The sequence below is a fragment of the Andrena cerasifolii genome, chromosome 1 (genome assembly GCF_050908995.1).
Source record: "Andrena cerasifolii isolate SP2316 chromosome 1, iyAndCera1_principal, whole genome shotgun sequence".
NCBI lineage: Eukaryota > Metazoa > Arthropoda > Insecta > Hymenoptera > Andrenidae > Andrena > Andrena cerasifolii.
The window spans coordinates 29,939,312-29,963,355 of record NC_135118.1 but is presented as its reverse complement, the minus strand read 5'-3'; the positions used below and the strand labels follow the sequence as shown (position 1 = coordinate 29,963,355).

General features: G+C 44.1%; 1 protein-coding gene across 2 annotated transcripts in view; it reads left to right on the top strand.

The window, feature by feature from the left end:
* The window catches only part of LOC143374834 (serine/threonine-protein phosphatase 4 regulatory subunit 1), a 224,313-nt gene that overhangs the window by 1,779 nt on the left and 198,490 nt on the right, over window positions 1–24,044 (top strand). The window lies entirely within an intron of this gene.

Sequence of the window (24,044 nt, the reverse complement as noted above, 5' to 3'; positions counted from 1 at the left end):
GTACTCGTGGCAAGCGTGTCGATCAGTTCGCGATACCGGCCAGATTAGCGGCTGCGTATCGAAGGATCGTTCCCGTTTCCGCGCGGTGGTTTAGACACGGCCAACGTTCGGCTTTCGGTTTGCCCGCAACGAGTCGCCAGAAATCGACGCGCGGGTAGATGCTTATCGGTAGCGACCTCGCTTAAAGTTCCTTCTACGTGAGTAATCCTTTACGATTCATGGCTGGCCGTATCCTACTCGATGACGCGCTGGAGCGGCACGTGACACACCGCTTCCTGATTCATACTTCCGACCTGCCATCGACCGTCGACTTCGGCGAGCGTGGAATCCCTGTTTCTTCCACGATTTTCGCGATCGTTCACATCGGGCAACTCCGCGCTCCCTCGCGGACATCTTTTCCCCGCGCGGAGAGTGGAGTCCGCAGGATTAGGCTCATTTCGGGAGAGACGCGCCACCATTTTTCGATTGTTTATAAAGTCTTAAATAAATATAACTGAAAATTTAGGTAAATGTAGCTCGATTGTTTATTTCAATCTCTTTGACAAAATAACATATTAAATATACGAAAACCCTATTTTAATATTAAAATACGCTTTCTAAAAAAAATCGAAAAAGTGCATCTAACCGCAGACCTGACGGAGAGATGCACTTCAGATTCGGGGGCGATGCACCTACTTATTGTTACCCTCTTCTCCCTACTTTCATTCATTTTTTTCCCTACACATATTGCAGAGGGGAGGATGCATGGTACATGTTTCGTGGAGCCACTTCGAGCGCTCCGGGCAACGAATCCTGTTGGAAATTACTCCGCAGAGGTTGAAAATAAATGTCACGCTATAAACACAACTATGGTTTATCGTATAGATAGACAATACACAGTGTGTCCACGTATTAATGTTAGTTGGTTGTATATAAAAGTATACAAGAAAAAGGAAACTTTAAGAGACGGAACGCGATCTGCACGGTTTGGTCACAATTTTCAGACTGGCTACGGTCGTCACCTTATGCCCCGGTCAAGACCCTTCGCCCCTCCAGAAAAAGAGAAACGCAGCCCCTTAGTCCTAACACTGAGACTCGTTGAACTCCAACAAATCCAATTTACTCACCGTTCACACAATTTTTTCGCCTCAAATCCAACGCGACGAAAAGTTTTTTTCAATTTTAATGAACTTAAACTTAAAATAATATAGAAGCAAACTGAAATTAGTTTTTTATTTATTTCTTAACCTTCAACCTACTCTACTCTTCTTAAGCTTTATAGTGCTGGAAACTTTCGAAACACGAAAGTCACCCAAGCAATCAGAGTGGTTGGTTTGTAATTTCTTATAAAAATGACTGCAATTTATACCGGTGCATTTTCTGAGAATTTCCGTGATTTGTATTGCAATATGAAACGACTAAATTGATTAATTTTTTTTTTAAAAAGGACGCATACTATATTATATTTAAGTAGATACATCAACCTGATAGACATATCTACATAATAGCGAAAATTCCCGAATTTTGATTTTGATGAAATTTTAGTCACGCATACAACTTATTACAATCTACAAACGGTTTTTTTTTTTTTAATTTTCATTACAAGCTCACAAAAAAAGTTTAAAAATCGACCTTTAATATTCTTTTCGCTATTCCAACCAAATACATTTTTTTCAAAACGACGAAACGCGTCAGTTGACAAACTAATTCTTCCACCTTCTCAAAAAAACTCAAGTTGTTTGGACCAATTCTAAAAAAGTTATGCGATTTTAAAAAGTATCCGAATATTAATGCGAGTCACTGTAGGGATACTTTCATCGTAAAAAGAAGATCAACTGCGCAATATACCTACACACTCTGGACCTGTACCCTCTAGATTCTCACAATCGAGGACATATTACTAAAAAAGTTTAATCGATGCGACTCGTTTAATAAGCCTATGTTTGTAGATAAGAACGCGCGTCTTAAGCGTCGAAGCTGTGCTGCCACTTACGTAGCGCGGCCGGAACAGGAAGTGGTGCATCTCTCCGCTAGGCGCGTCTCTCCCGGAATGACCCTACCGTTGATTTATCGCGCGGATTCCTCCAGTCGGGGATGAAAACGAGCCTCGAGCGCGGCCGGGTTTCTTTCGTGGCTCGACATATGGCCACGGCCCCGGTGGTAAACGATAGTAATCAGTCGCGATTATGCAAATTATTCGGCGACTGGCCGTGACAGCTAGCCGAACGTTTCTCGGGTATCCTTCCTTTAATTCGCGCGACAATACCGTCGTATTTACTAATCGCCTCGTAATTCTCGGCTACGCACAATGGGGCCCCCAGGCTCCCGGGCAGCGAGCGACGCCTGGGCGATCGTATTCGTCGCACTGAACGTACACATAACTACTAGGACGTTAAAGTGATTTTACTTCGTAGACGATAGTCGCTTATCGAGCGCCGCAGTTACAGCGGTAGGATGGGGTGTATCGACGGAGGGGGGGGGGTTAGTTGTCTGGCAAACGAACGTTTCGGCTGTGAACCACTACAGTGGATTCCCCGAACGTTCTACGGTTCAAGCCGCGTGACGTGTCCCGTGCGACCTGGCGAGAGTAAAATCGCGACGGGCCCGATTATCGGGGCAGACGCGGCGCGATCGATCCAACTCCAACAGGTTACGAATTCTGCGGGTCCTTGCGAGACATTTGCCGCGAAGAAAGAGAGCGGGCTCTTTAACCGACGCGTACGTTGCTCCCCATTCTGTTTGCGTTTATCGGCAAAGTGATCTCTTTCTCTCTTTTTTTTTTCATCCCCGCCCCTTCACCGTGCACGATGTCGGTATCGAATAAAGAGGATAGAGGACGGATGTATATATATATATAAAAAAAGAGGGAGAGAGAGGGAAGGGGAGAGGAAGAAGCATAGGACGAGTATAGGTGGATATACAGAGAAACTTTAATTTCTTGGCATTGTGAGGAGTTCCTTGCCCTTTCAGCCTTTTCAGTTCGGTGGTCTGTTTTTGATAGGAGGCCACGTCGTCTAGACACACCGGGGGTTGCCCGGCTTTTATAATCGCAACGAAATGCACCCCTCCGTGCTCGACGCAAAAATACCGGTTTTTTTCCCTCCCCTCTCTCTCGCTCTCTCCCGCCGTTGGATTTCTCTACCCCCTTAATGCCTCGTCACCCCTTCGTTCCGCAGCGACGTGCCGGCGCGTTACATTAAAATGATTTATTCTCTTTATTAAATTCGCATTCGAGGCCTACGAGAGCCAGCGCATTCGAGGCCCGCGTGAATCGAATCTCAAGACCGGATGCGGCGAACGATACGCGTCTCCTCCGGCACCGACCTGTCTCCGAAGTGTACAGGATGCTTTTCTCCCTCCTCGCCTCTCGCCTACCCTCTGTGTAATGGGAGCAGCGTAGTCAAAGGTCACGGAGGGCCACGGATATCGTCCTGGAACTTTTTCCTACAGAACGATGCGTCAGCTCGTTGACGATTCATCCTCTCGGCATCGACGTGTATTAGGTCATAACTACCCAGATAGACTTTAAAGTGAATCCGTGAGATCGTCCTGAGATGCCGAAATGAATTTATCGAAAATTTGAAGCAATGTACGGTAAATTCTGTTTGAATAAATATATAACAATTTACCCAGATTTTACATCGTATCGTGTGTTAAATTCTTGATCGTGCAACGAACCAATACGTTTACTATATGTTTGATCAATATTGCTACATCATGGTATTGAATTCCTAGACTTTCTTAAATTTAGTTTATTCTCTGAAGTGGGGGTGGTCAAATTTAGTAATTTAATCGATTTGGTTTAATTTTTTGTATTTGAAGCTTTGGTTTAACTGAAATTTGAAAATCTGGAATCCGATTTCTGGAGGGTATTGAATTCCTAGACTTTCTTAAATTTAGTTTATTCTCTAAAGTGGGGGTGGTCAAATTTAGTAATTTAATTGATTTGGTTTAATTTTTTGTATTTGAAGCTTTGGTTTAACTGAAATTTGAAAATCTGGAATCCGATTTCTGGAGGGTATTGAATTCCTAGACTTTCTTAAATTTAGTTTGTTCTCTAAAGTGGGGGTGGTCAAATTTAGTAATTTAATTATTTGTATTTGAAGCTTTGGTTTAACTGAAATTTGAAAATCTGGAATCCAATTTCTGGAGGGTATTGAATTCCTAGACTTTCTGAAATTTAGTTTATTCTCTAAAGTGGGGGTGGTCAAATTTAGTAATTTAATTGATTTGGTTTAACTGAAATTTGAAAAACTGGAATCCGATTTCTGGAGGGTATTGAATTCCTAGACTTTCTTAAATTTAGTTTATTCTCTAAAGTGGGGGTGGTCAAATTTAGTAATTTAATTGATTTGGTTTAATTTTTTGTATTTCAAGCTTTGGTTTAACTGAAATTTGAAAATCTGGAGTCATGTTAATTTACTAAGTATGACTAAAACATATGTTGTAAATATAATGTAAAGTGACGATGGCAATTTGCAATGATTGTGTGCTGCATTGATTGCTGCGAATGTGATTCAAATACGACCTGAACAGAATATCCTCATCGAGTGTATAAAGATTGCTACAATATTTTCTGTTCTAATTGCATCATTACGTGTCTTAAATTTAACGCCAAGGTGAGCACTCACAAAGCGCACAACATTGTTGCATTACGTGATTTGATATTCGATAAACTTTACGCAAATTTGCTGTAAATTGTCTGGCTGGGCTATGTTTATTGGGTATGATATTTTATTACCCCGGGATTAATTGCGTAGGGGAGACCGGGGCTAAAAGTTCCGGGGGTAAGTTGTTCCGACGGCTCTATCTTCAAAATAAAAAGAGCGTTGTGCTTTAAATTATTTTTTCCGTGTGAGTTGATCACGCCACTCTGTCGCCCACTTTAATAGCGTCCGCGACAGCGAATCGTGTGATTGTAAGCAAGGACCTATTAATCGCGTACCAGATAAGTAAAAATTTTTCTATCATTACTTTTTGGTCTATTTCAATTATTTAACGTCGATATTATAGATTGAATCGTTCTTATGGATCAAATGACATTTAAGAACATGGTGTAATAGTGTTTATCGTTCGAATACATGTATAAGCAGAATAGTCTTTGAAATTGCTACATGTGTCGGTAGGGGCTAATTGTTACCCTAAAAACTTGCCCCGCCGCAAATAGGCCTGTAAAGATAGCACCCCCAAATTCGATTTTTAAAAAAAAACTCAACGGCATTCGTTTGTTCATCGTATGCCCATGTTTGCCCTTAAAAAAACTTCGTTTGCCCACCCTCCAAAAAAAATTATGGCAAAAAAAAATTTTCATCAGCACCCCCATGAAAACATTTTAATGATTTGTCGGTGGGAAATGATTGTCCATCGTTTGCCCACGTTTGCCCATAAAAAATTTTTTTCCCCACCCTCTAAAAAAAAGTTACGAACAAAATAAAAAATTTGTCTTCATCACCCACGATGAATGCATTTCAATTTTTTAAAAGAAGGATACGAATATACCCGACCTGGCCACGTTTGCCCACTCTCAGATTTCATTTGCCCACCCTCCAGAATTTAAATAAAAAATAAAAACCTCGAAAAGAAGGGTATAGGTGAAGCGATCGCGTTAAACTTCGATTTTTCTAGAAAATATTATCAAAATCGTTCTTTCAACGGTGCAGTCCGTTAGTTTAGATGTAGAAGAGATTTGCCCACGCATTAACCCTTAACTGGTATACTGTTTTTGGCAAACGTGACTGGTATACTGGGGTGGTGGCAGACCCCAAATAAAAAAGGACATAGAAATTTGTAAAGTCGATACTAGAGCAAGCACTATGAATATTTTCTTCTTAGGTAATGTAGAAAATAATAGAAGCGTAGAGAGTTAAACTATTATTTTAAAATTAATTAGAAATTCAGTTTACCAACTTAGACAACCGAAAATTGTACATCGAACTTTGGGTGCTTGGGGTCACGAGCGACCCCAGGATACCAGTTAAGGGTTACTTTCGTATGCCCACCCTCCAGAATCGAATTATTAATAAAGATAGCCAAGAGGTGCGTCGTTGGAAAGAATTCGAGAGTATCGCAGAAATCTGTTTACGTTTCGGCAGTGGCACTCGGCGCTGCGACCCTTTAGGGTATCAGCGCTGCGTGTCGTCATCGAACCTGCCGAAACGTAAACAGATGTCTGCGATACTCGCGAATTCTTTCCAACGACGCGCGAAAGTCAGTCGGTCTACAGAGTTCGGACGCAACTCTTGCGAGATCGTACGTTCATTTACGGTTTGTGAAGTAACTGTGAGATTATATTATTCTCCGTTGTGCGATATCATTGCGGTAATTAGTGAAAAAGGACTAGAAAACCACTCTGGTGTTATTCTGCACATGCTGCAGATGTGTGAAAAGTGTGAAGTGTTCGATGAGCGATACAAATTGAAGTAGATAACATGTCACCAAACACCTTTAACCTTTACGGTAAGAACAATCGATTTTGATAATTCAATCGAAAAAAAAACGAACAGAAAGGTATTCGGTTCAACGGGCACCGCACTTCTCGGTTATCTTTATTAATAATTCGATTCTGGAGGGTGGGCATACGAAATCAATGCATGGGCAAATCTCTTCTCACATCTAAACTAACGAACTGCACCGTTGAAAGAACGATTTTGATAATATTTTCGAGAATAATCGAACTTTAACGCGATCGCTTCATCTATACCCATTCTTTCGCGGTTTTTATTTTTTATTTAAATTCTGGAGGGTGGGCAAATGAAATCTGAGAGCGGGCAAACGTGGCCAGGTCGGGTACATTCGTATCCTTCTATTAAAAAATTCAAATGCATTCGTGATGGGTGATGAAGACAAATTTTTTATTTTGTTCGTAACTTTTTTTTGGAGGGTGGGCAAACAAAAATTTTTATGGGCAAACGTGGGCAAACGATAAACAATCATTTCCCACCGTCAGATCATTAAAATGTTTTCATGGGGGTGCTGATGAAAATTTTTTTAGGAACATGGGCGATATTGGGTACGGTCATCCTATAGGATACTACCTCGCCTTGTTTCGCGTTGTATATGAATTTAAATGCAGGGAACGTAAAGAACAGATAGCAGAATCTGCGTAGGGGAGACCGGGGCTAGTTGATACAGGGGCCAAGTTGACACAGACATAGATACGTAGCTCCATTTGAGCGAGATACGTGAAGATTGTTGTTCAATTCTTTCCTACGATCCAGCGTACGTGCGTGTACATTGACGTTAACAATCGTTTTTTTAACTGTCTTCTTCGTTTATATCGACGTGCGTTACGAAAAGCAGCACACTGCATGTGTCTTACAAAGAGCAGCACATTTCGATCTATCACGAGAAGAAGCACGTTTCAATGTTTCTGACGATAACAAGCATGTTTCGAATCAGAGTTGGGCAAAGTGTAATCTAATTATAAATCACAAATTACGATTAAACTGTAATTGTGTAATTAATTACACTTTATTTTCTGTAATTGTTAATTTAGGCAGTTGACCATTTGGTTTTGTCGACTGTCTAAATGAAAGATTACTGAAAATAATGTCTAATCAATTAGACAATTACAGTTTAATCGTACTTTGTAATTTGTCATTAGGTTACATTTTGCCCAACTCTGTTTCGAATATACCACGAGAACAAGCACGATTTACATTTCGCCACGAGCAGCAGCACATTTCAAACGCTGCAGCGAAAATATGATTTAAGTGAAGACAGCTTGAAAATAAAAATTTTGAAACGATACGATTCAAAACAGGATATTAAGGAATATACATTGCAACATGCATACGATACGAAAATTCCATTATCATTGAAAGAAAAGATTTGTCGGCAATGCTGTCTAAAGGTCTTATACCGAAAGAATATATTCAATTTCATAATTTAACACATCCAAATTGATCGTCGAAATAACATTTTTTTTATTCATTTTGTAAGTATTTTCTCAAGTTTTCGCCGCCTATATATGAGCCGTTTATTTTGAAAGTGGCGTAAGTCCATTTATGTTCGAATCGAGATATCGAAGGGTTTGCGTTGGATTAAATTTAAAAATATGGGTAACAGATAACATGGTAGTATAATGTTTTCGGGTTTCCAAGGGTGTCAAATTTATCATCTCAATTAGCATAATTAACATTATTTAAGAAATAATATGTGTTTGATGGCTATGAATGGAATTACGCCACTTTCAAAATCAATGAAATGACGTTTTCAATTCTTAAGAAAGCACAAGTCCATAGTAAAAGTAAATTCCCCTTGAAATAAAAATAAATGTATACACTTTTGTTATAAAATCAAAAAAATATTCAACTTCTATGCTTTGTTAAGTAATTTTTATATTAAAATTAATAGTGTTTTATTAATTATTATCGAATCTTCTCTAGTTTTTGTATACAGGAGTGATTTAAAATAATTATGGTGTGCAGGTGGTTTTAATATAATAAATCCATAAAGTCCTTATATTTTAGGTGTGTGATTGGTCCTGTTTTTTTCGTCCAAGTCGCGTATTCCAATACATTTTTCGTGCATTTTATCTGTTCGCTGTAGTTTTAGTTGTGACTGCTTTATGTCCCGCAGACATTTACTTTGTAATACGCAATTAATTTGTTACAAACAAATTATTAACAAATTGCTGAAAATTACAAGGGCATATCCGGAGACCTGTATGAATCCGTCAGCGGATCGAAAGTGAAATTTGAGATTAAATTGTTTATAACAAATTCATTGCACACTGATAATTAAACTGCTACCTTGATGATTAAACATAAAGCTGTGATCTCAAAAAATTGTATTGCACAATATTTTTCATATCCAATTTGAAACTCTCACAATGGGACTTACGCCACTTTCAAAATAAACTTTTTCATCGCTTCATTAACCATCATATTTTCGTTTTACAAAATTTTAATGATTTTAAATATATTAGTAAGAATTTGCTTCAGAATGAAAAGACCATGTAAAAATGTAACTATTAAGATAGCTAACTCGATTTTTTTGGAAAATGGACTTACGCCACTTTCAAAATAAACTTTTTCATCGCTTCATTAACCATCATATTTTCGTTTTACAAAATTTTAATGATTTTAAATATATTAGTAAGAATTTGCTTCAGAATGAAAAGACCATGTAAAAATGTAACTATTAAGATAGCTAACTCGATTTTCTTGGAAAATGGACTTACGCCACTTTCAAAATAAACTTTTTCATCGCTTCATTAACCAGCATATTTTCGTTTCACAAAATTGTAATAATTTTAAATATATTAGTAACAATTTGCTTCAGAATGAAAAGACCATGTAAAAATGTAACTATTAAGATAGCTAACTCGATTTTCTTGGAAAATGGACTTACGCCACTTTCAAAATAAACGGCTCATATATTAAAGAGGAACGACCAAAGTATATTTTAGCATATTTCTTACCGAGTAATTAATTCGAACAAAAATGAAAAACATTGAAAACTGAAAAAACCTATCAACCAGCCCCGGTCTCCTCTACTCATCCAGTGTATCGGATGCACAGCTAGAAATCTTGCTCCGAAGCGTGTGGCCCGTAAAGTGTTAACTAATTTACAGCAGCGAGGCGCTCTGTATAGTGACGGAGCTAAGTTGAACTCGCCTCCCAGGCATAGCCAGATTAGAACGGCCGGCATTGGCCGTGTCCTGGTGGTCGCGCTTGTATCTTAAAAGATTAAAGCTCGACCGAAGCGTTACCGATTAAACGAGCGAGACAGTTTGAAAAACATCGGGGCCACCTCAGCGGCCGCGATCCTCCATCCGATCACCCGGAGAAGTTCGTTACCCGCCGATTGTTCGGGACCAACCCCCGAATTCATCCCCCCGTGCCGGCGCACGCCAACGACCAAGACGAGTCGAACGAAACGGAGCTGGGCGGTGGCGCCGCCTGTCGTCAAAACGGACGCTCGAATGGCGGCCCGATTATTACATGACATTCCTCGAATACCATCCAGACCTCCCTCGTCTCCGCTCGCAACCCAGTGGCTGCCTCCCCTCGTCGGCCCTCCCCGTCCTCCTCGCCTCCCCCGTCGATTTCTTATCCTCTTTCACGTCCGCGAGCACCGTTACTGTCTCTCTTTCTCCCGCGGTTCTCGCGTTACAGAGAGGCCGGCGGAGGGCCTCCGGAAGAGGCAAAAGGCTTCGGGCTCCAAAATAGGCCCGCGATACGATTGATAAAAGGCACCCTCCGCTCCGGCGTTCTGCTCCACACCCCGGCGCCTTCCACCGCCTTCTCCTCGGCCCTCGACCCCTCTCCGCGGCGTCTTCGCCTCGTTCGCCGTTTTCCCGTCGCGGACGGGGCGCGATCGAGAATCAGCCGCGCCCTGCCGGGAGGGAAGCAAGCGAGCGGCGCGCCCGGAACGCGATATTCCGCCTCGCCGATTAACCGAAGGAACCGGCGAAGGGTTCTGGGAGAACGGATCTGAAGAACTGGAGGACAGATTCAGCTCGACGTCGCGATCCTTCCAGGAGCATTCTTCTCCCATTCGCGAGTCTTCGCTCCCGTGTCGAGCGTTTCTTCTGCGAGCTCCGCTCGGCTGGCTTGCGGTGCCCGCTCCTCCTAGGAAAGGAGATCCCAGGCGAGGGCAATCTTTAGTGCCTATTCCACTTCTGAAATGACCCTCGCGCCTCTATTTCGCGATCGTAACGATTCCTCGTAAGATTAAACGCTCTTCTGCGAACTAGACGCCGGCAGTCGAGGACGTCGACGACTACGCCGGACGCGGGCGGCGGTTGCGAGGTAATACGATCGATTCGCGGCCGCCTTCCATTGTCGCCGCCTCTGTGTAAGGGTTTGCAGTAACCCTGCTCCCTCCCCCGGGAAGGACGCTGTCTGACACCCCGTTAGAGAAAGGAAAAGAGAGCTGGGGGGAGGGGAAACAGCGGGAGGAAGAGAGGGGGGGAGAGTGACGGGGTAAGAAAGAGCGAGAAAGTGGCGGTAGTAGAGATAGTACGATTCCTCGTAAGCCACGAACGAACCCATTCATAAAGACGAGGCCGTGACTAACGAGTAAGGAGAAACGAGCGCGAGTCTGCTTCTCTCTCTCTCTCTCTCTCTCTCTCTCTCTCTCTCTCTCTCTTCCACTCCCTCTCTTTACTTTCATCTTTCAGCTACCTCTCTCCCTCCCCATCTTTCTCTCTCTCTCCCTTCCGTATCGATTTCCTTTCTCCATCGAGTCCTCTTCGCCCCCTCCCTCGTTGCTCCGTTATCGTGCCAGATAACGAGTCGAATTTTTCCCTTCTTTTCTCTGCTTTTCCGTTTCCCAGCTGCTCGCTCCCGTGCCCGGCTCTTTTCTTCGCCTCCCGCTCCGCAGTCGCGCCTAATTAAAAACGCTTTCCCGCGACGAGCACCGCCAACGACGAATTTGATAAACGACCCCTCCGCCCCGGCGTCCCGTGGATCGATCGTGAAACGGGTGGAGAAAAAAGGCCGCGTAAAAACCACCACCACCACCACCACCACCACTACCACTACCACCGGTGCGCCCGTCGGATTTATCGATCGCAGCGAATTACGCGGCGACCACCGCGCCGGCTCGTGCTCCGATTCGATTTTCCCCGGAACCGATTGGCGGCGGTTTTTTGCCACGAGCCGCCGGAACCATCGTCGCGCTCGCAAGAAACCATGAAAATCGTAGGAACGCGGCGCAAGGTGGAACGATATGGTGTCTGTGGACTCTAGGCGGTCGGCGCTTCCGCGTTCCGTCACGTGGACCCGACCTCCGGGAAGGACGCGACATCATCGACGACGGCCGTGGCTGCCGCGGGTTTCTTTTTCCCCGTGCCGTTTCCCAGAGCATTGTTTCGAGCGATTGGCACCGGCCTTCACCCTTAAGAGGGAACACCACTGTGACGGCCGGAAAAGTAAGCCATTTTTACGAATTTTTTTCAGGAACAAGTTACAGTTTTCATAGAAGAATTTTATTACCTACTTTTAGTACGCTGTCTTAAGAGACTATACAAAAAAATATATAGAAAAAACTTGCATAAATTTTTATATATTAATTAATCTTCTAAACCCCCCACGCGAGCTGGTCGAAGGTGTAACTATGGAACAGCAGGTCCGAAATCAGATGTAATTTTTTTTTTATAAACTATATTAGTGTAGTTTCCGTTGTACGTACGGATTCTTTGATTGAAAACAAATTTTTTTAAATACGCTCGAAAAACTATCCATCTTATTCGCGGATTTTCGAAATGTTTCTCCTAAAGCGCGCCGTTTAAAAAATAATTTGTTTAAGAAATCGGTAAGTACAACGGAAACTACACTCGCATAGTTTATAAAAAAAAAATTACATTTGATTTCGGACCTGCTGTTCCATAGTTACACCTTCGACCAGCTCGCGTGGGGGGTCTAAACGATTAATTAATATATTAAAATTTATGGATGTTTTTCTATTTATTTTTTCTTGTATAGCGTACTAAAGGTAAGTAATACAAATTTTCTATGAAAACTGTAAATTATTCCTGAAAAAATTTCGTAAAAATGGCTTACTTTCCCGGCCGTCACAGTGGTCTTCCCCCTGACGGGGTTATGCCTACCTGCAAGGTCTGAAAACACAAGTATTTTCGGGATTTTTTTTAAAACACTCGAAGACCTTTTTTTAAATAAACCTTTATGCTTTCGAAAGTGTACATGTTAAACTACTTGTGGTAATTTTTGCGATGGAAAATATACACAAATAAAAAAAAATATTAGCGATCTCTCGGCAGCGATTTTTTTTGTCAGTAGTTTGCGGTGAACATTCTAATTCTGACCTGGTTCATCTGAAATAAAAAATTCGCGGGAATTTAGTTAGTATATTGGATTATCTTGTCCTTAATCGTTTATTATCCCAAGATATTAATTTGCTACAAAACGGCAACTTCTCGTAGCAAAAGTATCGATTTTCACCACAGAATCGCGCTCAAGTTTCATCATTTCCCATCTGTAAAATAACAACTACCCAACGGAAATGAAAAACCCACGATCAAGTACAAGCTAATCTAATATACTGACTAAATTTGGTCGAATTTTTTATTTCTGATGAACCAGGTCGTAGCTACAGTGATCACCGTGATAAAAAAAGCGCTGTCGGGAGATCGCTTATAATTCCATTATTTATTTAGTTATCGCATTGCAAAAAAAAACTACAAAAACTTCAAAATATATACTTTCGAATATACCACCGTTAATTTAAAAAAAAGTCTTCAAATGGAAGAAAAAAAATCCCGAATATACTTTACGTTTTCAGACCTTGCAGGTAGGCACAACCCCTTAAAAGCGGCGTTCATCTTCTGCCGCGGCGCGTAGATGGCCAGCCACTTGGCGGACCGGAGTTTCTTGCGCGACTTTCCTCGCGCACACGTTCCTCGCCGTCGTTTGCGATCATCGTCGTTGCATTTTCACCGCGAGGACCTTCTTTTGGTAATCCACGCTCCGGGAGAGCGGTGGACGCGTGTCGTCTTATACCTGATCGGGAAATATCGAGATAACCCTTGGAGGGACTTTATTACGGCGCCGGGGAAAGTTTTGATTGGGTTACAAAACTCGTTCGCGGAGGGATATCGATGGATACCTCGGAAACGGAAAAGCTCGATGTAAACGCACCCTCCTCCATCATCTCCTCTCCGTTCGGCAACCCCGGCCTTGGCCGGAACGTTCGATGGAGACCAACGCCGCGCAGCCCTTCCCGCTCGCTTTTGGCCGATGTACCGGCAGGGGCGAAAGAGAGGCAGAGAGCGAGAGGGAAAAACAATCTAGCTAATTTTTCTACCGCATACAAGGGCACTGGGACAACCACTGTGAAACTAAAGTGCGCCCGCCCCACCTCCGTCCATTCAGTCACCCCTCAAAGGGACACGGATCAAAGGTACACGTCCGACCTTTATCTGACTGGAAACCGTCGAGTCCTGTAAATCTGTGAGAGCCGGTGCGACATTCATTTCTGTATCGCTTCTAGCCGAGATCCCTTTCACCGCAGGAATCTCCGGGCTTCTACCTGTCTCGCGCCGCTCGACTAACGATCCCCGAGAACCGTTTAAACGCACCGCGATAATTTAGCCCCGCGTCTTCTTAGGCGACCCGGAAGCTTACCGGTTTGCTCGCCGAGCGGTGCCTCGCGCCAAACCTCCGTCGTTCTTCATTGCATTCCGAAGTTTCGGTGGCTCCGAGTGTCCGATTACCGATACGTGGCGGCCGTAATTATTACCGTATACGTGACTCCCGAGGGATCGCGGCCCACCACGCGCTCACGTAGCCGACGCGAACGGCCGGTTTCGCTATCAAGCCAGGCGTGCCGTAGAAACAAAATCGGCTGGCCCCCGGAGGGTGGAGGTGGAATCGCGGCGATAACGCTCATCGATAGCGCCAGGTTTATTCGAAGAACGGCTCTCGATGCTCTCGTTAAAGGGGGTAGTGGACTATTTCAGCTTAAAAAAATCGATATTCTTTACTTTACTGCTTCTGAAAGTCTTATCATTTACGAACGTTTTAAACAAATGTTCGTGAAGAAATTGGAATAATTGTCGGAGTTATTGCAGCGAACGTAACACAGTGTATTAAGTTAACATCCCGAACTTTGAAGCCGGTTTTCTCGAAACACCATTTTCAGAAACGGTGTGCATCGTAACTCTTGAATGAATGAATATTTTCACTTGAAATTTTAAAGGGAGCTGCAGAATTCCATTCTCTGTCGTGTAGAAATTCCGCATCAATGTTGGATGTTTGTGAAACATTTTTTAACGGATTAAAGACGATTCTTTCCCGTAAAAATGTGGAAAGAAAATTGATTAGTGTGTAACTTCCACAATTTTTGTTCAAATTCATCGGCAGGTTTCCACGCTGTAGATATTTGTGTATAGAATAATCACCTCAAAGCATATTGCTTTCAGATGATTGGTTCACCTGAATCGATGTACACCACCTGTAGCGGCGCGCCGTACAGGACAATCTTCAACGATTAATAACTTCGACAATTTTATACATTCCGACGATTTTTTGTTGTTGTGAATACTCGCAAACATGCCCACGATAGATTGTCGAAAGCACGACTGTAACGATTGTTTTGGTATCAAAGTAATTTAGCGTCAAAGAAACTAACGATTTTACGTGTCCAATAGTCCACTACCCCCTTAAGGGTACTAGACAGTCGTTCCTAATAAACTTCATGCCAAAGAACAAGTCTCAGTCTCATTTGGTTTCTTTGTAATTAATTGAAACAGAAATGCTTAATTTTAGACAGGAATGACTGCCTAGTACCCTTAAGTGGTTATATCTAGTCAGGCGGTGGAAAAGAGGCGGATATTTGCGAATTTTTTTTGAAGAAGCGGAAGCGTATATTTATACAGAACTTTTTGCGTTTAAAAGAGCGACATTTAAAGAACATTTGGTATTTTTTTCGTAGAAAAATATTTACGTTTATAATAAAATAACAAGCGACATCCAAGAAGCATTTTTAAAAATTTGCTTTCGCGGTGAGTACTACCATTCGGAACCAGATTATCTAAAATCAAAAAACAAAAAAGATTTCGTTAGTATATTAATGTATCCTCAGGTTGGCAGAGAGCATTTTCCGAAATATTAATTTAAAACAAAATGGCGGCTATTTAAAGTTGAAATCCTGTTTTTTTCCGCGTGATTTTTGCAAATAGCCGCCATGTTGTTTTAACTTAATATTTCGGAAAATTCTCCCCGTCAACCTGAGGATACATTAATATACTAACGAAATCTTTTTTGTTTTTTGATTTTAGATAATTTGGTTCCGAATGGTAATGCTCACCGCAAAACCAAATTTTTAAAAATGCTTGTTGGATGTCGCTTGTTATTTTATTATAAACGTAAATATTTTTCTACGAAAAAATTACCAAATGTTCTTTAAATGTTGCTCTTTTAAACGCAAAAAGTTTTGTAAAGTTATACGCTTCCGCTTTTTCAAAAAAAATTCACAAATATTCGCCTCTTTTCGACCGCCTGACTAGGCATAACCCCTTAATCAAAACCCGGCGGGGAGAATGGACGGACGCGCGTCGCGAATGCAACGTGAAAGTGCCCGCCATCGCGTACATAGCAGCGTGTACAGCTGGTGTGTTATCAGGTGCCTTTTCGGTGGGAGGTGAGATAACGAACAAGGATGTGTCGTAACACCTTTCTCCTCGTCACTCTCGCTCTTCTGTTTCTTCCCCTCTCTTACATCGCGCGCCCCTCCACCCCGGGCGAGCGGACTCGGCTTTTGTCTTCGTTTTCCTCTTTCGGAGCCGGTCCTCCGATTAGGCACCGCCTGTAAATGTGGAAACTAGCTTCTCAATGGACGAGCCTGGCATTCTTCACCTCTTTTTTAGCCACGTGTCGTCGTCCGTGTGTCCCCTCGTACATGCATTCCACATGTGGGTGCGCAGTGTAAATAAAATTCCAGACGCCGCACCGTTCCTACTGCTCTCCGGAGGAAAATCGTATCTCCGCCCAACCGCCGGGTGCATGAACTCGGCCGACTCGCGGCAACGAAATTGTCGCGGCGAATTAACTCCCCGATAAGGTTAATGTCCCAATTTCTGCTCATTTAAGAGGTTACTCGTCGGAAAAACGGTGTAAAAAATTTGTTTGTGATCAAAATTTACAGAGTAATCGGGTAATTTCTTTAATAATAAATCAACCAGTCGGAAACTATTTAAGAACGATATTTCTAGATGTTTAACTACTAGTAGTTTGTAATTAAATTTAATGCTCTAAATGTCCGTATTTCTGCTCACGAAAAATAGCGATATTTTTAAGTATTTCTACTTACCATTTGTACCAATTTCTGCTCACATAATATGTTGCCTTTTCAGGTTAAAATAAGTTACAGCTTTTATGGAGATGCTTTATAACACAACAGTAAAGCATAAAATAGTGATAAACAGAAAATAAATTGCCTTCGAATAGAAATAGAGGTTACATCATATATTGAATTGTAAGGGTGTTTTACTAAAATTTTGGTGAATATAAATGCGGACACGACGGTGACTCAGTTGACCCTAAACCTAATCACCTGTTTTCTACTTAAAATAATTAAAAACAATACTAAAATCTAAATCCAGAGCACAATGCGGTATCTATTTTCTCTATTAAATAACAACTTTCACTGCAAAAACTCTGCAAAACTGTTCCCTACCACAACCCGCTAAAACACGGTCGAAAAATCACGAGTCTCTCATCTTAAAAGTTTTTCAGAACAGTTCAAACAATTCAGAATTATTTTCTTGCAACTATAGTACAAACGTGACGCTTATAATAATAAGAAAAATACTAAATGCTCGGAAATGAGGTCACGAGCAGAAATCGGGACATTCACCTTAGGTCCTGCTGTCATCGCGCTGGCTTCGAGAAACGCTCTGCGGCCGATCGAATTGCGATCGAATAATAGAGTGTATCCGGCGCGCCTCGTCATCGCCACTGTAATTACGTCATTTTCGGCTACGTCGGGCGCGCGTGGTCCGGCGGAATCGATCGCGACCCCCGTGCGGGCCAGAGAGAACGTCATTGCATGTATTTTTAAAGCGTTTTCCCTCCCCGATTTAACGGTGGCGAGTGACGAAACAGCAGACGCCGACGGGATGGATCGAGGTCAAAGCTCGAAGCGGCACGAGAACATTTCGTCCGTGGAATGCGCCGGTTCCCGCGCAATTGTTGCGACAATTTAGCGCCGTTGTCTCCATCTCCTCCTTCGTTATCTCGCCAACAAGTTAATCTTTATAAATAGCCCGAGCCACGGTTATATTTAATCCTGACCCTCGCGGTCGCCTGTTTCTGCCACCATACTTCTCTGTCTCCACTCCGTCGTCGGCTGTTCTAGCTGGATACGGCCGGAGAACCCGAGGCGTCTGGCCCCGCCAGCGCGCACACCCCTATGCAGAATACGCCGCGAGTTACGCGTCTGGGCTTACGAAGTAATTGGGTAATCTTCAATTTTTCGGCGCGCCGGGTCGCGGAGTAAGGCCGTGAATAACGCGCGAGGCGGCGTTAATTAAGCCGGCGATCACGGGCAACCGGGCCCGCCTGGACCGGCGGCAATTATTTATTGAAGCTGCCCGCTGACATTTCCACGATTTGTGACCCGCTTTTCAGAAATATCATCCGCTCGCGTAGGAACTAGTACGGCCTTCTGAATAATAGAAACGCGTCGCGCGAGTGATCCACCCACGGCTACGCGAGAGCGCCGCTTTTATCGTCCACGGATTCTCGCCTCTTGTCTCTCTCCGTTCCCCTTGGTCCTTCGGTTAACCTAAATTCAGACACGACTGGTAATCGATCGGTCTTTCGCGCCTACTACCCCGTTCTTTCTAGTCGGTCACCGACGGCCACGTTCCGCGGGCCAGAAAATTCGCTGGGATCGATCGATACCGTTTTCCCGCGACCGACGACTCGCGAGCGACTCTTCGGGGCGACGTTTTCGGACGGTGCTGCTAGAAAAGTCCGCGCGAATTAATCTTAGAGCCCGGCCGACAATAAAACCGGCCTGTCCTTACATTCCTGGGCAGTGTGTCGCCTGCTATTTTAAGCCCGGAGTTTAATAAACTTACGTCTCTTAATTAGACCTACTTCTCTCCTCCTCTTTCCTCTCTGTCTCTCTCTCTCTCCCTCTCTCTCTCCCGTTCGCTTCGCGTCCACATCTGACTCGAACGGTCGGGGCCGGTCCCTCGATCAACGCGCTGCTCGTCTTTATTATGCTTCGCTACCGAGTCGCGGTCGTACTCGACCACTTTGCGCAACTACAACCTTGCCAGGAAAAAACCTACGCGTCTGAAAGCATATTCCGTTGCCGTTTTTGTCCTCCTCTCGGCGCGCTCGCTGCTCTAGTCACCCGTTCCTTTCGAGTTTCCCAAGAGAGAACGTGCTAGCAGACCGGCACAGTTTCGAATCTCGCCTATACGCGGCGTATAAAACGAGCAATTAAAGGCGCAGTTATGCAAGGGAACGAGCGTGTAACAGCACTTTCCCGTGGCACTCCGGGAAGCGATATTATCCCCTCCAGCTGGCTAATTATCGGTACGCGTTATCGAGTATGCACCGCGCAACGATTCGCGATATTTGCTCGCCGGTGTTCGCGAGGTATTCCGTGTACTCGTTTATTCTCCCCTCCCCCGCCCCTTCGCCGGGGGCCTCTGTTCCGCCCGTGACGCCACGCGAGTTTACGTGCAGGCCGTGTTACGGCACTGCGCGGCGTACGCTCGCTGTTCTATGATACAATCAATGAATGACTGACTGCGTGCCGTGACGTGGCTGTTCTGGTGACCGTGATGACTTATCTCGGGCTCGTTCCTCTCCTCGCCACCGCGTACATTCATATTTTTTCCGCCCGAGCGCGATACCCGGCGAGCTTCACTAGCGCCGAGAACCGCGGTCGCACTGGAGCCGATTAAAATTGTGGCAGGCTGCGCCGGAACCGGGGCCCAACAACTTCGCCGACGGTCCACCGACCGGAATCAAAAGTTATCCGGTAAGCCCGCAATTATATAAAATACGAGAGGCCAGGATTAAATGCGAAACAGCCGTAGTTACCTACTCCACTGCCGAGTGTACTCCTTCGAATTATCTCGCCACAAGTTCGCGTCAAAGGCTCTCTCCCGATGCCGCCACCTCTCTCGCCCCACGAATTCTTCGCGTTAACCGTTTAAACCGTTTAACCGTGGCTGGTTGCGCAGCGCGAGCGGAACGCTGGAGGAAACGGGAGACCGAGAGAAAGAGAAAGCGGGCCGGCACGCTTCCGTCAAAGCGTGCCTTCCTCTCGTAGTTTTCTCCGCTTCCCCGCGATTCTGTGTCCGCTCGCCGTACCTTGGCCCTTTCTCCTTTCATCCGGTGGCGCGTCAGTGGCGGCGTAAAGCGCGCGGTCGCCACGGCAGGCCGCGCGCCACGATGCAATCAATGAATGACCGTGCGTGGTGTGGCGTGGCGCGCACTGACCGTGATGACTTTTCTTATCTGCCAGTCTCTTCTCTCCTTATCCGCCCGCCCCCTCTTCGCCCCACATCGCTCGTCTTTTTTTTCCCCCTCGCCCTGCGGCCCCGCTGATCCACATCTGTTTTTCCCCTCTCCTTCCGTTCCTCCGCGGCCGAGCGTCCGCTCTCGCCTCCTTCTTCCTCGGCCCTCCTTTTTTCTTTCCTAGTCCCGCGCCGTCTGCTTCCTCCACTTTTTTCCACTCTCGTTCGCTCTCTTCCTGGGCCCCTCGCACCCTTCATCCGGTTCGCATTACGCGCGGTGCGTACGCTGGCGACGTACGAGGAAAGAAGCGCGTCCACCCTTTTCGCGGCAACGGTGCTCGCTCTCGCCCCGAGGCGGCCGCGAGTATGCCGCGCTCCTGACGACGCCGACGCGCACAGTGGGACGGAACGTGGACGTCTCTGGACATCGCCGTATCTTTGTTAAAGAACATAATTACTAGAGATCCCTGTTTCACGTGTATTTAAATACACGTGTATTAAACGTATCCGTACCTCAGCCGTGTGTCTTTTAGTGTCACGGGTACCCGTGCACTATTTCACGTGTATTTAAATACACGTGAATTTGGATACACGTGTATTTAAATACACGTGAATTTAGATACACGTGAATTTAGATACACGTGAATTTAGATACACGTGTATTTATAAATACACGTATATTATCGTATTTAAATTCACGTGTATTTATGAATACACGTGTATTAACGTATCCGTATTTTGATTCGTCTGATTTTTAATATCTATAGATATCCCAGAACTCTGAGGGATTGCGAAATTCATAAAAGAATTAATGTATTTGAATATATTTACTAGAATAATATGCGGAAAGTATGGTTTTACAAATTTTCAGATCGTAACTAATAACACAATTATAAAATTACCAAGGTTTATTTAATCGATTACCTATTTTGATACAAAAAATTAAGGCATTACTGGTAATAAACGAGCTTCTTTTTAGACGCAACGATAATCCTTAAAATTGAAAAACATCACTCGGTTTTATTACGCTTATTGCTTAAGTGACCGCCATTGCCCATTCTCCCGTAGTTAATGCACAATTCTGATCAAAATACACAAATACGTTAATACACGTGAAATTGTGCACGGGTACCCGTGTATTAAAAGCTACACGGATCGAGGTACGGATATATGTAATACACGTGTACCCGTGTACACGTGTCTTTTTACTACACTAATAATTACAAAATAAAAAAAGATATGAAATCAAAATGAGCTGCAAGTACATAAAGGTAAAGATAAATGACATTATGATATCTCTGTTATGCGCGGACCGATTTTATTGAAATTGGTCTTATTCGAAAGCTTATGTGCGATTTACATCAGAAAAATGCCTTTAAATTTAGGAAATATCGCAGGCGTGATGAGATATTAATGAAATTAGTTTCAGGTTAGTAAACGATAGCGGTAGCGACAGTCGACATATACAGGGTGCCTTTTCTGTACTTTCTTTCCTGTACTTGGTCAAATTTAAAGCATCCCTGTACATAGAGGGTAAATAATCATCTTCACTTGAAATATGCGTCTCATTTGTTTCCTCTTCAACACTATCTGAAAACTCTGTAATCTATATTTGCTTTATTTGCGTTTAATGAAATTTTAAGTATTTTACACGAAGATGCGAGAAGACACGACAATCTAGACGTGACAGTTCTGGCTCGATATCGCAGGATAATATCGAGTACCGTGTTTTCGCAAGCTAATGAAGCTTTATTATTATGCATACTCCCATTACCATGTGAATTCGCATCGCACGCAACGGATTCGTGCAGAATTATTATAAAGCCGGGCTCTCGTACGAGCGAAGACAATGGGCCGACTATCTCTAAAATTCGCGTTACCGCTCGAAAGTCCGCGGATGTTCAGTGACCCAGCCTTGGTCGGGCGAGGGTTAAGGCGCCGCGCCTTGCCGGCCGAGCGTCCACGGAATTTCCACGGAATCGCGGGGAAGTTGCGCGCCGCGAATTGATAGCGCCGACTATCATAGGCGTGGTCGTAAAAGTATAAACATCGATCGAGGTCTGTGCAACTTGTTTGTATTTATAACCGGACACTATCCACGCGATTCCACGTTCGATCGATAGTGGCACGTAGCGCTCATTCAGTCTGTAGTGAAATCCAAATCCTCGAGCATCAGAATTCCGCATCGTTAAGACACCGCATTAACCCTCCAACGTTCCATCAAACAGCTCTCGGTTCGCGATGCATTCATCCAACGATCAACCGATCGCGATAGTTTAGCGAATCGTAGGGTGATTATGGACTTATTATTTATACACAAGGTTAATAATAATCTATTCGATTGTTCGGAGCTGCTGCGGCTTGCGTGCCTTAAGGGGACTAGACAGTCGAAAAATCGATTTTTGTATTGCATTTTCCGAAAGTACTATCTTTTCTGAATACAATGCCGCTTGGTTTATAGTAAAATTCGCAAAATTGTAGATTTGACAGGTAAAAACGTCAAGCGCAAAAACTTTAAATGCGTTTTTCTCGAATATTTTTTTGGCTTCATTTTTTCCTGATTGCGAGCGAATTGAGGTTCAAATCGACTTGGAAAAATTATAGAATGTGTAGAACATGTGTCATTTCGGCGCAAACCTCTGATATGGTCCGTAAAAATTCGAGATTTTCATAAAAAAATTAAGAAGTCACCGGATTTTGGTAGCACACGAACAATGATGGTGCGCTACCGAAATCCGATGATTTCTTAATTTTTTTATGAAAATCTCGAATTTTTACGGACCATATCAGAGGTTTGCGCCGAAATGACACATGTTCTACGCATCCTGTAATTTTTTCCAAGTCGATTTGAACCTCAATTCGCTCGCAATCAGGAAAAAATTCGAGATTTCCATAAAAAAATCCGGTGACTTCTTAATTTTTTTATGAAAATCTCGAATTTTTACAGACCATATCAGAGGTTTGCGCCGAAATGGCACATGTTCTACACATCCTGTAATTTTTTCCAAGTCGATTTGAACCTCAATTGAAGCCAAATCTACAATTTTGCAAATATTCCTATAAACCAAGCGGCATTATATTGAAAAACGATAGTACTTTCGGAAAATGCAACAAAAAAAAATCGATTTTTCGACTGCCTAGTCCCCTTAAAGCTCTAACTAGAGGCCTGAGGATTCGTCCCTTATTTGATACCAAGCTGCCGCACTATAAGCATTACTCAATTGACCCGCTGAATAGAGCCATGTTATTTGCGAATTCTCTCGCGGATGACATTGATCTATTCTCCTGCTCATCCGACTTCCTGCGTGTCCAGCTGTTGGGACGATTAACTGTTTAAATTGTGAATCGAACTGACAGACCCTTATGTAACTTTCTTTCGCGTTATCATTGTATTTCAATGGTGTAATCCCGTTTAAATAAATAAATCGAACCTACGAAGCTGCTGATTCAACAATCCAATTCCAAGGAAGTTATAAATTTCGCCTGGAACGTGCGTTCCAGGCATTCCAGGCTTGCCGGAGCCCTTTAAAAAACCGCATCCCGCTTGTACCTTGACAGGCATCATCTCGGACGTCGCTGGAGTGTGCCCGACGTCGCTCGTCGAATCGCTCGAGCCGCGCTGAAAGTCGAGACAGGGTACGACGAACGACTAACCGTGGCGGCGGGCGAGTCGCGTTCGTGGTCGCCGGCGTCGTCGTCCTCAACGTCGTCGACGGTCGGTGACTATCGATCGGTGGCGGGCGTCGGCGTGAGCGGCGGCGTCGGCGTCGGTGCCGCTTGGTGGCGCCCCCGTCGCCGAGGCGAACGGCGACGGCGCTCTGCCTTCCCTTGTCCGCCCCATGACGGAGAGGGTGGGTCGCGGGAGGAGGCGGCGGGGGCGCCGACACGCAGACCAATCATGCCTTTGGCGGAGCCGGCGAGAGCCCGGCGTGTACGTGAGGCAGCCACGCTAAATGCGGATTTATCAGTCGACGAGCCGCGTTCCTGCCGTAAAACTTTACCGACCATCCGCGCGTTTACTAACGGTGGGGTAGGGGGTGGGCGAAGAGGACGCCGGGCGGACGTGCCGTGTCCGCGAGAGGAACGATCGCGCGCGGATCGCCAAGGCGTGTTC